This window comes from Thalassophryne amazonica, chromosome 11 (assembly GCF_902500255.1).
Source record: "Thalassophryne amazonica chromosome 11, fThaAma1.1, whole genome shotgun sequence".
Lineage (NCBI taxonomy): Eukaryota > Metazoa > Chordata > Actinopteri > Batrachoidiformes > Batrachoididae > Thalassophryne > Thalassophryne amazonica.
Genome location: NC_047113.1, coordinates 45,417,952 through 45,435,801, shown reverse-complemented (window position 1 = coordinate 45,435,801; position 17,850 = coordinate 45,417,952). Strand labels below are relative to the sequence as shown.

At 40.1% G+C, this 17,850-nt stretch overlaps 1 protein-coding gene across 5 annotated transcripts in view; it reads right to left on the bottom strand.

Annotated features, from left to right (window-relative positions):
• The window catches only part of unc5a (unc-5 netrin receptor A), a 566,462-nt gene that overhangs the window by 396,315 nt on the left and 152,297 nt on the right, over window positions 1–17,850 (bottom strand). The gene's annotated exons all lie outside the window — the stretch shown is intronic.

The following is a 17,850-nucleotide window of genomic DNA, read 5'->3' as shown; positions in this document are numbered from 1 at the left end:
TCCTGTCATGTTAATTTGTTATGGATGTGGTTGTGTTTTTATCTGTATTGTTTGTTTTCTCTTTTCTTGTAAGGCACCTAGCATGAGTCCAAGACAAATTTCCCTGAGGGGACAATAAAGTGTATCGTATCGTATATAGACATATATACAGCTATACATACTCAACTTTATACAATACCTTACTTACATATATACATATTGTATTATACTGTGTAATTACTCACGTCTTAACAGACATACCTGTGACATTTACGCCCCCTCCTCCCTTTACCTATTAAAAATAATCTTATGTTTGTTTTTAGACGGAATTATGTTTGGACATTGTTTTAGTTTCCCTTTCAGACCATTACAAAGTTTAACCCCACTGCTTGATACGATAAATCTTTTCATTGTGGTTCAAATACTGCAGGTCTTAACATTTAGTCTTCCCCTCAAACTATGCTCCCCGTCTGTCGTGAAACATTTTCCAGAAGTTCTTAGGTAACAAATCACCCATTTTATACATAAACAGTGTGGTTTGCAATTCAATAATGTCACAGAGTTTTAGTATTTTAGATATTAGAAATAATGCATGTGTATGATCCTGAAACCCAACATTGTGAACAAGTCGAATGGCTCTTTTTTGCACTATAAAGAGTGAATGTAGAGAGCCCAGACATCTGAACAGTAGGTTAGACAAGGTAAAATCAGTGAACAATACAGAATATGAAGTGATCTATTATATAAGAAACACTTTGCTTTTGCCATAACTGCAATACTTCTGGATCATTTAGTGTGAATGTAGTTAAAGTGCAATTTCCAGCAAATTTTGTCATCTACCAACACTCCAACAAATTTTGTTTCATATACTCTCTCTATGTTTACATACTGTATCTTTATCTGTGCCTGATCATTAGTAAGACTACTGCTGCCAAACACCATAAATTTAGTTTTGTTCAAATTTTGTGATAAATTATTCATGTCAAACCATAACTTCATTTTGGCAAATTCTGAAGTGACTGTGTCTAAACGTTGCTGAAAATTCTAACCAGGACTCAAAAGGTTCGTATTGTCCGCAAATAAAATGAATTTCAGTGTTTGCATCAATTTACATTGGTCATTGATGTCTATAATGAAAGGTTTTGGACCTCTGGGTGACACCACAGACAATGTCCAAACATTCTGATTGATAGGCTCCCCATCTTCACAAATTGTCTCCTGTTCCTGGGGTAACATCCAACCCATTTCAAACCATTCCCCCTAAGCCCACACTCTAAAAAAGGAACTGCTGTCTCAACGAGAAAAATTGATGTTACAATTTGCATTGATTTTTTAAAAGTTATTTCAACTTTCAACAGAGTTAATGCAATAAGACTTCTCTAGTTAAGTTGAAATAACAAAAAAAAAAAAATCTATGCAAATTTTTACATCACTTTTTCTCATTGAGACAGTGGTTAATTTTTTAGAGTCCATATTCAAAGGCATTGTCTGCTCTGAAAAACACTGATCAATTTTTTTCAGAATTTTCTGACATTTTATGGGCCCAACCATTAATTGATTAATCGAGAAAGTCATCAGTCAATTAACGGATTATGAAAATAATCATTTGTTGAAGCCTGAAAGGTGATGACTTCATATCGGAGTTCTGATTATTCTGAAATCTCAAATACAAACATCTGCTGTAAGTGAGGAAACTGTACAGCAAGATAGATGGGTTCAACCCAGTCTGCATTTTTTGGTTGGAAATATTGTTTCTTCTGAAGCTGAAGCATGATCACTTTTAAGTGCTATGTTTACCAAGTAGTTTAAACTCAGTATATTAGTTTACATTTCATGGGACAAAGAATGACTAAATGAGGAGCAAATGTAAAATAAATGAACAGCTGAATTATAAAGAGAACAAAATGACCCTACTAATGTTGCTGCAGACCTAAATTCCATTGCTGAAGGGCTTTGCTTTCAGTTGAAGTCCTTGTGTGCTCTGTGAACCAATCTCAGCCAACCAGTACATGTCCATTCAGTCAGATTGGAGACTTTGTGATTTCCTGCTCTCACGGCAGCCCAGCTTGCCAATCCTTCATCCCAAACCGACATCCTATTCCCAGTCCCGCCTGGTTAGCACCAGAGGCAGGTGGCAGAACGTACTAACCATATGGCTGCTGCTGTAATAACAACAGCCAGGGATCAGCTCCAGTGAGCATGGAGGTATGCTGCAATGGAAAAATCGATGACTGTCTTTTATCACCTGAGGACTACGTGGGAGTGTTTGTGATCTATGTGGACACCAGGTTACTACTGTGTGAAGTAAAAGGGAAATAAGTATGAAGAGAAGAAAAACAAAAATAAACCATGGGATATCAATGCCTGGTAGTGTGGTCAAACCCAGCAAACAAACACTGTGAAAGTCATTTGTCTGAATGAAACAGCATTTGATTGGACCGCAGGGACTGCTATGTACAATGAAGCCATGTGGGCAGAGAAATATGGCGCTTTCCCCAAGAAATGGAATCTTTCCCCTTGAGGGCGATTCGCTAATATCCATCTTCTAACAGGCCTCACACAAAACACACACACCCACTTGCAAGTAGTGAAAACAAAACAAAATATAATACCATCTACACACACTATGGCAACTGAGCGGCTTTTATGAGTAATTACACACAGAACTTTACATTCAGAAAATATAGCCTTTTTTTGCATTTCAAAGCCTATCCAGGTTTGTTGGCTCTCTAAATCATGAACTGCATCTGCACAAAAGCTGTGCAATGAAAAAGAGAAATAATTCAGTTGAATAACTTGCCATAAAAAACACTCAGATGTATCAAAATAATTGAAATCCATGAGCTGCAATATGACTCTGCTAGTCTGATTGGCCAGCCGTGCTAAATAGAGTGATTTTTTTTTAAATAACGGACTGAAGAATGAGCTACTTTTGTTGCATAATTACAACACAAAGATGAAGAATGTAAGAAATTTACATATGAAATGATGGTCAAAGTAGACAAGAAAGCTGAGAGACCAGCCATTCCTGCTTGAGCTATCCATCCTTCACTATTGCACAGTGAATAAACTGCCAATTACACACTGGATTTTTTTTTTTATAAGGATTTCATTATCTCTTCTGTCTTCAGATTGCATTTTACATAGAGAGCTACGCGTTTACAATTAACTTTTCTAAAATTAGCCTGTTTACATGAAGCCTGAGGGGCTGATAAAACTGGGACAACAAATAAACGAAGTGCGGAATTGGGAAGTAAAACAAACCTTTAAAAACCAACAATGCCTGAGGGTGGGCACCACAACAAGTAAGTTGTTTGTGGCATTTTATAACTGCTACTACTCAACAAAAAGGCAGTAGATGGAAGCAATTGGAAGACTTGCCTTCTCCAGAAAAACATTTTGAAGGCTGCAACTAACAATCATGCTACAATCAATTAATCAATTTTTCAGTCTCATATTCAATGACTTTTTTCACATTTTTTAAACAAATACAGAAATTCCCAACACAATATATATATATATATATCTTATTTTCTGAAGTATATTTTTTTGTTTGTTTGTTTTTTTTGTTTTTACTAGTTTGGGAGGCCCTGCAATTTATACTCTGCAGCGACTTATATACCAAAAAAAAAAAACAAAAAAAAAAAAAAATCACACTTTTGTTAATAATTATTTATAACAGCTATTTATATATGACTTTTCAAGGAATAAACGCACTAAACAAAATAAACTCCAATAATAACAGAATAAATGCCAATAATAAAAAGTACACTTGAACAAGGCACAAAAATCCCAAAATAAAGAGCTTTTCTGTGCGATAAAGTACAGTGCGACTTATAGAAAAATTTATTTTTCCTGTTCAAGTGGCATTTTTTGACAAGTGTGATCTATACTCCAGTAAATACAGTAATAATTTCTTTTGGCTGCTCTTGTTTTGCTTGGGGTTGCCACAGCCCTTCCTGATGCAACTCTAAATGTACAATAGCAAGCATACTAAGCACTTGTGCCACCACTGTATCTGACATTAAAATCATACAGTAAGTCCCTTCAGCTTCTCCTTTTTTAAAATTGGTGATTTATTTTAAACATAACATCTATTCATCACAAAATGTAAGATTTATTTGGTGTAAGTTGAATTAAGAAGGTATTATTTACCATATTCTTTATATTATATATATATATATATATATATATATATATATATATATATATATATATATATATATATATATATATATATATATATATATTTATTTATTTTTTTTTTTTTAATTATTATTAATTACTGTAGTATGGTCACAATTGGAAGGTGCATAGGTCACCAGACCCCTATGATGGAGGACTCAGACTGGGGGTAATACTACCATTTATCTGCAAAAGGTTGCTTAAAGCAACATACAATGTAACACAAATGGGAATCTACTTTTTTCAAAGTTGGACCCTCCTACTGGCTCAATGATTGAAAGCGAGAGCAGCAGTGGTGGTCAGTGAGTGAGAGAGAGAGAGATAGAAATAGAAAGAGAGAGAGAGAAATAGCAGCATTAGCAGGGAAAAAAGTGACTGAGAACTAAAACATTTTCTGAGTTTCACTGCGTTCACATTTGAAACCACAAATAAACATGGCCACATCTCCATACAACCATCAAGTGCATCAAGTGGTTACCCGCAGATAATGAGAGGGTGCACTTGGAAGTGAGAGTATTTTTGGAAAGGACTTGAATCATGTTGAATCAGTACCACAAAACATTGGAAGTGTAATGACGGCTTTGACACTTGGATCAACACCCTGCCTCCACTGCTATGTGTGAAAGTTGTTCACTGTCCACTGTGGATGTGCATGGATGTATATTGCAACTGTTTAAAGTGTCTATCACTAGTAAATAAAATGTCAAATGAGTTGGCTATTATAAATATATAAAAACGCATGAAAATATTGATGTATTTCTTTTTATTTTTTGTGACCAGAGAAATAAAGTCATAAACATGATGGGAAAATTAGCATGATTTCACCTGTTGCTAATAAACGTTTAGAAACCTCAAGCTGACAACAATATGAACTTTGGAGACATTTTCTCAGGTCACGCCTCTGAAATGAATGAGGGGAAAATGCAATTTTGTACAGTGTAAAATCTGTGTTTTTTGGGTGCTTGACTGGGAATATGTCAAAATTGTTAAAATGTGTGTTTTGCAAGGATGGAGTCACATGACTATTGTTGCTTATTAGGTGGACAGCTTTTCTGTAGATAATATTTTAGGGCTCAAGAAAGGATCAGATGGTGGAAGCTGAAGGAGGAAGACTGTTGTGTGAAATTTAGAGAACAGGTGAGAGAAGCACTGGTTGGAGGGGAAGCAATTTTGGACAACTGGAAAAGTACTGCAGATGTGGTGAGGGAGATAGCTAGGACAGTACTGGGTATGACATCTGGACAGTGGAAGGAAGACAAGGAGACTTGGTGGTGGACTGAAAAGGTCCAGGAAAGCATAAGGAGAAAGAGGTTGGTGAAAAAGGTTTGGGATAGTCGGAGAGATGAAGAAAGTAGACAGGAGTACAAGGAGATATGGCGTAAGGCGAAAAGAGAAGTGGCAAAAGCAAAGGAAAAGGCATATTGTGAGCTGTACAAGAAGTTGAATAGTAAGGAAGGAGAAAAGGACTTGTACCGATTGGCCAGACAAAGGGACAGAGCTGGAAAGGATGTGCAGCAGGTTAGAGTGGTAAAAGATGCACATGGTAATGTGCTGACAAGTGAGGAGTGTGTGCTGAGAAGGTGGAGGGAATATTTTGAAGAGCTGATGAATAAAGAAAATGAGTGAGAGAAAAGGCTGGAGATTAGTAAGGAAGAAGTGAGGGCTGCTATGAAGAGGATGAAGAGTGGAAAGGCAGTTGGTCCAGATGACATTCCAGTGGAGGCATGGAAATGTCTAAGAGAGACGGCAGTAGAGTTTCTAACCAGATTGTTCAATAAAATCTTGGAAAATGAGAGGATGCCTGAGGAGTGGAGACGAAGTGTGCTGGTTCCTATTTTCAAGAACAAGGGTGATGTGCAGAGATGCAGTAACTACAGAGGCATAAAGTTGATCAGCCACAGCATGAAGTTATGGGAAAGAGTAGTAGAAGCTAGGCTTAGAAAACAGGTGAAGATCTGTGAGCAGCAATATGGTTTCATGCCGAGAAAGAGCACTACAGATGCAATGTTTGCTCTGAGAATACTGTTGGAGAAGTACAGAGAAGGCCAGAAAGAGTTACACTGTGTGTTTGTGGACTTAGAAAAAGCTTATGATAGGGTGCCAAGAGAAGAGCTGTGCTATTGTATGAGGAAGTCTGGAGTGGCAGAGAAGTATGTTAGGGTAGTGCAGGACATGTACAAGAATAGTGTGACAGCGGTGAGATGCGCAGTCAGAATGACAGACTCATTCAAGGTAGAGGTGGGATTACACCAAGGATCAGCTCTGAGCCCTTTCTTGTTTGCAGTGGTGATGGACAGGTTGACGGATGAGATCAGACAGGAGTCCCCATGGACTATGATGTTTGCAGATGACATTGTGATCTGTAGTGAGAGTAGAGAACAAGTTGAGTCTAGTCTGGCGAGGTGGAGATATGCTTTGGAGAGAAGGGGAATGAAAGTCAGTAGAAGCAAGACTGAGTACATGTGTGTGAATGGGAGGGAGCCAAGTGGAATAGTGCAGTTACAAGGAGTAGAAGTGGCAAAAGTAGATGAGTTTAAATATTTGGGGTCAACTGTTCAAAGTAATGGAGAGTGTGGTCGAGAGGTGAAGAAGAGAGTGCAGGCAGGGTGGAGTGGGTGGAGAAAGGTGGCAGGAGTGATTTGTAACCGAAGAATATCAGCAAGAGTGAAGGGGAAAGTTTACAAGACAGTAGTGAGACCAGCTATGTTGTACGGCTTAGAGACAGTGACACTAACAAAAAGACAGGAGGCAGAGCTGGAGGTGGCAGAGCTGAAGATGTTGAGATTCTCTTTGGGAGTGACAAGAATGGACAAGATTAGGAATGAACATATCAGAGGGACAGCTCAGGTGGGACGGTTTGGAGACAAAGTCAGAGAGGCAAGATTGAGATGGTTTGGACATGTGCAGAGGAGGGACCCAGGGTATATAGGGAGAAGGATGCTGAGGATGGAGCCACCAGGCAGGAGGAGAAGAGGGAGGCCAAAGAGGAGGTTTATGGATGTACTGAGGGAGGACATGCAGGTGGTTGGTGTGACAGAGGAAGATACAGAGGACAGGGTGAGATGGAAACGATTGATCTGCTGTGGCGACCCCTAACGGGAACAGCCGAAAGACAAAGAAGATGATTCTGTAGAGACTTACAAGTCCAGACTAAAGATGCACTTATTTTCCCTTTTGTGTGGCGAGGATACTGGCATAATATGTTACTATGCTTTTTACTCTTTAAAACTCATTTTATTAGTAAACAGAGCGGGCCGCTGCCTCAACTTTATCTAAAGTCTTGGTCTTTTAGTGAAGCTTAGGGCTAGTGGCCGGTGATCATGTTAGTATTTCTTCTGTTTTTCTTGTTGCTTAATGCTGACAAATTATACTGTATTTGCTGTGTTTCTGATGTGTGATTCTATTTTTACTCTCTATCTGAGGTGTGGCTCCATCCAGAGATAGGAGTGGTGTCTTCTTCTGCAAACCTCCCGTCCTGTGCACCAGCATGGACTCCCAAAATTTACTGTATATTCTATTGTAAATTGTGTCGGTAAGCATGGCCCAAGCAGAGGGTCACCCCTTTGAGTCTGGTCTACTTAAGGTTTCTTCCTCAAATCAACAGAGGTTGATTTTCCTTACCACTGTCGCCTGGGTGCTTGCTCTAGGGGTTGGTAATGTTAGACCTTACTTGTGTGAAGCTCCTTGAGGCAACTTTGTTGTGATTTGGCACTATATAAATTTAAATAAATTAAATTATACTGATTTGATTGCAGGTCTGTGCATTAGGTTACCTGTCTTCGTCTTTGAATAAGACAATGCATGTGCACTGTCCCAGTCCACACAGCTATAAACGACTACCAGCCTTGGCTGGGGAAGTAACCTGTGAAGGATTAGCAACCTGTCCTGAAGGAGTTGCCGACACTCATCCTCCTCATTTAAGGTAATGATAATAATAATAACAATAATAACAATAATAATAATAATAATAATAATAACAAAAAGGTATATGCAGAAATGTTCTAGCCTGATGGGTCAAAGAGATTTTACAGGACTCATTTACTAAAAGTTTGGTTTGAGGTTTAAGTATCATGAACGGCATTTGTCAAGAAACTGAGCAGATTCTAATGCTTAGTTACATACGAAGTGTATTTTGGTGTGTTTTTCATTTCTGTTTTGACATTTGGCATTTGTGATTTTACTAAAAAACAAGCAAAACAAATAACAACAAATAAACTGAGCTTGGGGGAAAAACAGTTAAATTATTGTTTCAAAAAAGAGAATTATCCATGACTTAAAAATTTCCATATGGGGAACCTTCCTCAACCACAACAGAACAACCCATGTCAGCATGGTGGTGGAGATGCACAACGACCCCAGCATTCATCTGACAGCGATGGCACAGAGAAAAGATTCCCTGCTGCCTATGTCTTAGGAATGCAGAGTTCTTGTCTGGAATGTAATATTTATCGTGTAAATGTCTTGCAGGTTGACTTTCTGCCACTTGCCCCACTTGATATGTGTGCTTAGCTACGCAGCTAAGCACTCTAACCATGCCACATTAGGTGCTCTGTGCTACAGATACACCACCTTAAATGCAGACATTTCAGAGAAGGCATTTCTACATCAGAGAAGCATCCATTCCATCTTCCACTTCCTCCCTCGTATGCGGCGCTATCAGCACTGCAGGATAAACAGATACAACCCCCGGGTGCACAAGTGGGAAGAAATATTCAGTGACACAAAGACTGAAATCGCCTCCTCAACTGCCTCCTCGGGGCTGATGTGTCTGAGCCACAACAAGCTGGCCCCCATCCACATCTGGATCACTTGAACCATCCGTGCGAAAGGGAGGATAATTACGTTCCACCTCAAAGTACAATAATGACGCACCCACACTTTCATCGGGACAGTTGGAGGGAGGATGTAGGACACTAAAGTGATGAAGGCAATTTTTCTCTCAGGCATTACCTCACGTGCATTATTTCAATGAGCTTGATAATATTCCCACCGCCCCACACATTCTCTGGGTTGAATGCTTACTTCTGCATACAGTCGATTACTGCCTCCTCCCCAGTGTCACCCAGTGTCATCTGATGTGCTCCTGCACTTAGCCACCATGTGAAGGGCACGGCTATATGCAGGACGTGATCTATGGATCCTGGCGTCTTTTAGATTTACATTCCATTAGACAGCTTGATTGAATCCACCTGCTCTATGCACCCATTCACCCTGGTACACCTCTGCTATAACCATCTGTAGGGGACAGATTGAACCCATTAAGCAAAATGTTTGGTGAACTGAGCAAATATGCTCTTATTCAGTGATTCTTTTGCTCCCCCCTACCCCCACTACCTATCTTTTTATAATGTGGTGCATTTATTTTACTCTTCTTCTGCACTGTGAATCAATGCCTGTAATATGCCGGTGACACAACTTAGCAGTATACTCATATAGTAAGTACATGGTTCATAAATATATTCTCCAAAGTTTTCTTTTGATATGAGGTCTGTCCAAAGAGTAACGGACCTTTTTATTTTTTTCAAAAACTATATGGATTTGAATCATGTGCGCTTGCATCAGCCAAGCTTGAACCTTCGTGCGCATGCGTGAGTTTTTTCACGCCTGTCGGTTGCGTCATTCGCCTGTGGGCAGGCTTTGAGTGAGCACTGGTCCAGCCCCCTCGTCGGATTTTCATTGTCAGGGAAATGGCTGAGCGACGCCGCTTTGCTCCATGAAAATTTTTTCAGAAACTGTGACAGACAGCCAGGTGGAAACCATTCGCAAAATTCAGATGGCTTTCGGTGAAGATTCTATCGGCGTCACACAGATTAAGGACCATTACAACCGGATTAAAGACGGCCCACACCGGCAGAGGGCGCGCCGCGTTCCGAGCGGCCATCGACAGGCTAAAACGACCAGATCATTTCCAAAGTGAAGGCTGTGTTGATCCGGGACGTCGTCTGACTACCAGAGAAATCGCAGAAAATGTGGACATCAGCACTTTTGCGGCACATTCCACTGTTACAGGAGATTTTGTAATGAAAGACGTGCGGCCGAATTCGCGCGTCGGGACGGAGCCGCTCATGGCGCACAACAAACTTCCTCCGTGTTGGAAACCATTCAGAAGATTCAGACGGCTTTCGGTGGCTTTTCAGTCGAGTGAGTATCTGAGAAATTGTGTAACAGCTGGGCATGCCACAACTTGTCCTGTGAGACTTCCAACACAGAGGTGTTTGTTGTGCGCCAGGAGCGGCTCCGTCCCGACGCGCGAATTCCTCCGCACGTCTTTCATTACAAAATCTCCTGTAACAGTGGAATGTGCCACAAAAGTGATATGAAAGAGCAGAATAAAGTCTTATGTTATTTAGACAGAAGCTTGTCATTCGCCTTGTAATTACTGTATCATTGGAGTGTCACAGCAAACAATCCTCGACATGTAAGCTCTTTAGAACATCATATATTTGTCATTTTAAAATAAGTTTATTCAATGGAATCTCCAGAAAGAAGTCTGTTTAAAAACAAACACACAAAAAGAAGTAACTGTTCAGATTTCTTGGTACTGCATATATTCTTAAGCATTAAGCACTTGTTGCTGTATCAAAGCCATGTTCATGTTACAGCTGATTCAATGTTCATTTAATTAGTTTTACTTAACAGGCTAAGACTGCTAATTAATACTGTAAATTGTACAAATTGTAAAGTAGTTTTTCTTGCAAAACATGTATTTAGCTTTGTAGGACTCACCTTACAGATACAGATAAAGATTATTTATTGTACAGTGAAAGGTCAGGTGCAAGTCTTTCAGTGCAAATATAAACCCGAGTAAACCACACGCAGATTGAAAGGTCTGGATAAGAAAAGAAAAATAATCATAAAATTTAAGTGAACAAAAGAGGTATGTCCAGAGAGCAAAATAAAAAAGGAGACAAAGTCTAAGAGCATAGTAGCAAAAAAATAGATTGCATATTTAAAAAAAAGAGAAAAGTATGTACAAAACTGTGGATATTTCAGTGGCAGTGGATACTGCACATAAACAAATATTGCACTCAACTGTGGCATGTGACCTGGCTATTTTGTTCCAGTGGCATTCATAGCTCTAACAGCATTTGGGTAGAAACTGTTTTTCAATTTATTTGTACTTGCTTTAATGGCTCTGCACCGTCTGATAGATAAATACATATGACTGAAAACTCAGTTGGGCACTAAATATACAATAAACAAATATCCTACCAAATAACACTGACCTTACTGAGAGGAAAAATAAGAGATCTGTGAACAAGCATATAAAATGCCCCCCCAGCTATACGAGTTGCCTTTATGTATTATTTAGCCATTGTAGTAAATCTTTTGTGATGAAATACCCGAATTAACAAATCGGTCATCCTCTTAAGAGAGGAGCCCAAAAGGTTTGTTTATTCCAACTAAGGGATTGGGGGGAGGGGGGGGGGGGGGGGTAGAGATGCTGGAGCATATCTGAGTATTCAATAGGCCAGAGGTGGGGTAAATCCCGGGGAGGCCGCCAGTCTATCGCATAGACACACAAACACACACAGTCAATTAAAAATTTCCATTTCACCTAACCTTCATGAGGGGAACCCAAGCAAACACAGAGAGAACATGCAAACCTCACACAGAAAGTACAAGGATGGAAGCGATCCCAGTACCTTCTTGCTTCTTGTTTAGGGCCCCTTCACGCAGAGTGTGAAGTTTGGACAAAGTGCGCATGACGCAGGAATCGTGAGCAAACCAGGTGAAATCGTCCCTGCGTCTAACGCCTCGTACACCTGTTGCTACAACTGTTTGCGCACACCAGTGGTGAAAGACAAAGTGTGCGCTGTGTGAACCCATCGCACCCTCTCGCGGCAGATGTCAGCCAAATTCCAGGTGACACACACGAACATCTAAAACCGCTCGCATGGCACTTAGAAAATGTGTGGCCAGTCGCACTCTTCATACGACAGTAGACTGCAGACGACTACTGTCATACTGGCAGAGAAATCTGTCTAAGTTCCACACGACTGTGGCTTTGGTGTGCATGCTGAGAACTAACAGGAGGTGTGGCTATGACAGAAGCAGCCGTGGTAATCTGCCATTCTGGACATTCCAGCTAGACAACACCTACTGTGTTTGGACAGACATGGCCTACCAACTGTCCACTGTGAGATACATGTGTCTGATTGCTGTATTTACGTGGACATAAATAAAACCACATCGCAGTGGCGACAAGCTGCAGCCAGCATGCGTGCACAGAGCGGACACTGACAGCCCACCAGCCCATCAGATCAGAACACGCAGCAGGTGATCTGACCGTCACGTCACCCACGTGAGCTCTGTTCCACATGAAGCGGTGTTTGTGCTGCAGTGAGCCGTCCACAAGACACGTGTGTCGGGCAGGACACGCACACGGCCGACTGGACGCACCAGACCAGGAGTTGTGGACATCAGAGCACACTGCTTCTCATTCATGTCATTTCATGACTGTATGTCAGTGACCATGGATCATCACCAGAGGAACAGATAAATCATATTTGTATTGCTCGCTTGATAAATGTGTTGTTTTTATATGGTGTGGGATTTAAATTTTTTTTGTAATATTTCCATGTCCTTCCTGATATGAGGCAGCTTCCTGCAGCTTTCAAAGAACAGCTCCGTAGCTCAGTGGTAAAGTCGCTGCCTGGCAATCAGAGCTTTTGAAAGGTGCGTGTTCACATCCCAGGTGGTGTGTCTTTTTCTTTCTTTTATTTTCTAATTATTCCACATAAGTTGCACGATGTGGTCCCACAGGTACCAGCTGGTTTTTATTTTTTTATTTATTCCATATAAGTGGCACGATGTGGTTCCACACTTACCAGCTGGGTTTTATTTCTTCCACATGAGCTGCGCCATGTGCTGCACCTGGCACTGTTCCTGCTCAAAAGACAAAGGCGGGTGCACGAACTCGCGCATCAGGTTCATGCACGCCTGCCTGTTGGCGCGATGTTTGTGGTGCACTAATTTCGAACTGTTTTGCGCTGTTTCGCTGTAATCGACCAGACGTCAACCAAACTTTGCATTATGTGTGAAGGGGCCCTTATGCATGAAACTAACAAATATGACATCCAAAAAAAAACAAAAAACTAATTCCATTCATCTCCCCTTGAAGACATCAAACTGGAATTATTTTCCTTCATGAATATCTTATGGTGTGCTGCCATTATGTGAAGATTTGTAAACTGGTGCTTAAAAGAGTCATGGACAGATGGATGGACAAACTGATTCCTATATACTCCCTACAAAAACAACAATTAGGATTTGTTAGGATTTGTCCTAACTGAATCTGTCTTAAAGAGGGATTTTCTCTGTTTTAACTTTCTCTTTTAGATAAATGGTTCTTTTCCATATCCTGCATCTCAACGAAACAGCTGTAGGTTTGAACAGATGGTGGTTTTGAGCACTGGTAATGATTTGTCTTATCTGACTGCTCTTGCTATAAATTTGCAAATAACTCTCACTTTAACTTCTGAAATGCAGAAATGACTCTTCTTAAAATAATGCAGAAATACCTCCCTTGCATGACTCTTTGGCAAGATCTAATGTATTGTGTTCATGTTCTATCTAACAAGACACTTGGAAGGCTGCAACAATGCACTGTAAAAACAAAGCATTGTCTCAAATCTGGTCACATGGGGACACTTGGGACATGTCCAGCTCTCCACAAGTTCTATTATACTCACTCGACTGGTAAGCACTGAAAGCCGAGATAGGCATGTCCAAACTTGTCCTCTAACACTCCGAAACGGAGGTGTTCCTTTGTCTCGCTTCATCAGCGAATCGGTCGTGACGCGCGAAGCCTCCGCGCGGCTTTCCATGACAAAATCTCTCGTTAAAAGTGAAATTTGCTGGAAAATGGCTGATGTCCAGCTCTTGTGATAACCAGAGAAAGAGCACACAACGGTCTCGTATCCACAGATCCATCAGCTTAGAAATGATCCAGTGGTTTGTGCTGCGAAGTCGCAGCTCGGAGCGCGGCACACCGACCGTCCTTAAAGGGGTCCTTAAAGCTGTAGTGAAAGTCCTTATTCTCTGTGAAGCCTGTAAAATTTTCACAGAAAGCCAGATAAATTTTTCGAATGGTTTCCAGGTGCCACTCTCTAACAGCTTCTGAAAAAATTCTGATAGAAAAAAAGTCCTTTTCATTCCGCCATTTCCAGACAATGAAAATCTGACGAGGGGGCGGGACCACTCCTTCCCAAGGCTTGCTCACAGACGAATGACGTCACCGACAGGCGTGGAAAAACTCACGCATGCGCACGAGGGTTCAAGCATGTCTGACGTAAAAACATATGAATGAAATCCATATAGTTTTTAAAAAAAATAAAAAGGACCGTTACTTTATGGACACACCATGTAAGCAAGACGATGACCCCAAGCACACTAGTAAACGAGCAAATCTTGGTTCCAAACTAACAAAATTAATGTTTTGGAGTGGCCTGCCCAATCCCCGGACCTAAATCCAATTGAGAACTTGTGGGGTGACATCAAAGAAACTGTTTCTGAAGCAAAACCAAGAAATGTGAATGAATTGTGGAATGTTGTTAAAGAATCTTGGAGTGGAATAACAGCTGAAAGGTGCCACAAGTTGGTTGACTCCATGCCTCGCAGATGTGAAGAAATCATGACAAACTGTGGTTATACAACTAAATACTAGTTTAGTGATTCACAGGATTGCTAAAAAAAAGCAGTTTGAACATAATAGTTTTGAGTTTGTAGCGTCAACAGCAGATGCTACTTTTATTGTGAACATCCCCTTTTCTACTTTTTTTTTTTTACTAATAGCCCAATTTCATAGCCTTAAGAGTGTGCATATCATGAATGCTTTGTCTTGTTGGATTTGTGAGAATCTACTGAATCTACTGTTACCTTGTTTCCCATGTAACAATAAGAAATATACTCAAAACCTGGATTAATTTTTTAGTCACACAGCACTACTATTATTCTGAACACTACTGTATAGAATAGAATAGAATTTATTATTATCATTGTACATGACACCAGAAAAAAAATATTGTGCATGACAATGAAATTAAAAACAATCTCTTAAAAGCACATTTAAAATAAATAAATAGAATAATAAATAACCCTAAAAATTCTACATAAAACCTAGTTAAAACACTCAATCACAATCATAAAATGGCAGGTCCAGCAGCATTCAGTGCACAAATAGCTCTTCCCACAAAGCTATTTTTAAGTCTGTTTGTTCTGGCCATTAAGGCCAGAACAAACAGACTTAACAGACTGGCCTGGTATATGACATATCTGAATATCTATAACACTTTTCTGTATGATACACAAACACAGAGGAAATAAGAAGGAGGGCTAATGCATTTTCACTAATACATTAGCACGACATGTTACACTGTTAAACCGAACACTCCATTTTAATACAATAATTAAGTTAATGTAACTCAAACTTTGAAAAAATGAGTTACTCATTTCCATTAATTAAACCAACTCAAAAACGAATTGTTGTCATAACAACTCAGTTCCTTTAAGTGCATTTAAAGTTTTGGGGCATTTAAGTGTTGGTGATGTATTTCCAGTGCATTCCATTCATTCATTTTGAGTTTATGTAACGGAGGCCAGCAGGTGTCGCTGTGCATATGTAGTTAGTAAACCTCACTCCCAACAGCACTTCAGTGGGCAAATGCTCACATTCGCTGGCGTTTGGCACGTTGGAGAGGTGTTCTCTTCACGGATGAATCCCGGTTCACACTGTCCAGCGCAGATGGCAGACAGCGTGTGTGGCGTTGTGTGGGTGAGCGGTTTTCTGATGTCAATGTTGTGGATCAAGTGGCCCATGGTGGCGGTGGGGTTATGGTATGGGCAGGCGTCTGTTATGGACGAAGAACACAGGTGCATTTTATTGATGGCATTTTGAATGCACAGAGATACCGTGACGAGATCCTGATTCCCAATAGCTACGTTTACATGGACATTTTATTTCTGATCTGATTGAATTCTATGTGATTGGTGGATTAGATTGTCCTATTTACATGAATGTGCTCTAAAGTGATCCGCTTGCTGTGCGTGTTTACATGCACCGTGGTTACGATCCGATTCAGTCAGTAGAGCAATCCCATAATTGTGACGTCTGCTGTTTGTGACATACGCAAATGAGTTGCACCCGGAAGCCCGCCCGTATAAACAATGGATTTGTTAACCAGCGTAATCAAGATTACTGTTATTTTTTGCACGTTTCTTTTGAAACTGTAGCATCAGAGGAACATGCTTCTTCTTCAGGACTTGTTCAGAAAGAAACGAGCGCGGCGGAATGTGTTTTTACGTGATGTAGCATGGAAAGCCGTAATGAAAACACCGACGGATTAAACACCTGATTTACGAGCCAAATGAAAAAGAAGCGTTGGAGATCAGACGGAGCTTTGAGGAAACGCATCATATTCCTCAAATAACTGACGGGACTCACAGACACATGCAGGTAGGTTATTTCTGAACGTCTGTCGTTTTTATTGACCCAATCAATACAGCTGCCACTTTTATGACTTCTTTTTTTTCAGTGGCTTTTAGGTAGAGTCCACTATGAAATCTCACAAAACTTATTTTAAACAATGAACTTTTGCAAAATATGACAATAAAGCAGTTTCATGAATAAATGAAACAAACCTTGTGAGAGGCCTTTTTACATTTCCTACTTACTTTACTCAACTAAAACAAGTTGTTTGCTTTGAGATTTTGCAACATCAGTTGCAAAATGCCTGGAAAAGCCCAAGATTCCAATGTTTTGTGCCATTCAGACCTTTTTGAGAGCTCAACAACTGCCAAATACCTTTCAAACTTAAGAGGAAAAAGTCATATCCACTACACCCTGTGCTTTGTTCACCTGATTTATTCTTAAGAATATAATGACTCATTAAGCATCAGAATTTTAAAATACTTAACCATTTTCTGTTTTAGGGTGTGAAAAACGTATGGCTACAAATCATTGGTGACCCTGCAGATCCACTCCTCGACTGGTTGCTGAAAGGCTGCATAAATTCTACACATCTGAACCCAGAGGAGAAATTTGTTAATGTGAACCTCAGCTCACTCTGTGTAACAGTAGAAAACACTTTAGGGATTTTGAAGTCGAGGTGGAGATTTTCACTTCACCTTTACACCAGCTGTGATAGCAACCTGCTGTGCACTTCCTAATTTCTGTCAAAATGAGAGGAACAACGCAAGCAACAACTGGTTGGAGAATGCTGGTCACTTTGATGGCATCTTTCCTCAGCCTGGACCACCAGTCTCGATGCAGAGCCATTCCAGTGGGAGCAGGACAACGATGGCATTGAAGGAGTACATGTTCAATCACTTCCCTCTCCGAAATGGTCATCTCCATTAACAAAAAAATAAATAAATCTGACAAACACATTTTCTCTTTTTTTATTAAAGTGAATACAACTTTCTTCCATACACATATATAAAATAAAAACCTGGCAGCACCACAACAATTTGGTTAAAAATAAAATATAGTGCTAAAAACTTTTAATCACTTATATCAGAGCTTGGCATTACTTCTTAAACTGGCATTACTGTGATGTCAGATCATAAAACCAAACCCTAAAGGCAGCTCTTTGTCAGCAAAATAACATACTATCAGGGAAAATTTGAAGAAACTAAACATCAGGGCCAGTTTCTTATATTCAGTTTCTACATGTTGTGTAGGCT